General features: G+C 59.4%; 1 protein-coding gene across 2 annotated transcripts in view; it reads right to left on the bottom strand.

The window, feature by feature from the left end:
- Positions 1-256, bottom strand: part of LOC113960003 (GON-4-like protein) — a 32,503-nt gene that overhangs the window by 15,841 nt on the left and 16,406 nt on the right. The gene's annotated exons all lie outside the window — the stretch shown is intronic.

The following is a 256-nucleotide window of genomic DNA, read 5'->3' as shown; positions in this document are numbered from 1 at the left end:
CAGGTGAGGGGACACACAGACAGACAGGTGAGGGGACACACAGACAGGCCAGAGGACACACAGACAGACAGGCCAGAGGACACACAGACAGACAGGTGAGAGGACACACAGACAGACAGGCGAAAGGACACACAGACAGACAGGGCAGAGGACACACAGACGGGGCAGAGGACACACAGACGGGGCAGAGGACACACAGACGGGGCAGAGGACACACAGACAGACAGGTGAGAGGACACACAGACAGGTGAGGGGA

The sequence above is a fragment of the Corapipo altera genome, unplaced genomic scaffold (assembly GCF_003945725.1).
Source record: "Corapipo altera isolate COAL_440 unplaced genomic scaffold, ASM394572v1 198, whole genome shotgun sequence".
NCBI classification, from domain to species: Eukaryota; Metazoa; Chordata; class Aves; order Passeriformes; family Pipridae; genus Corapipo; species Corapipo altera.
Note: the sequence above shows the minus strand (reverse complement) of the source record. Positions and strands in the feature narration are given on the sequence as shown.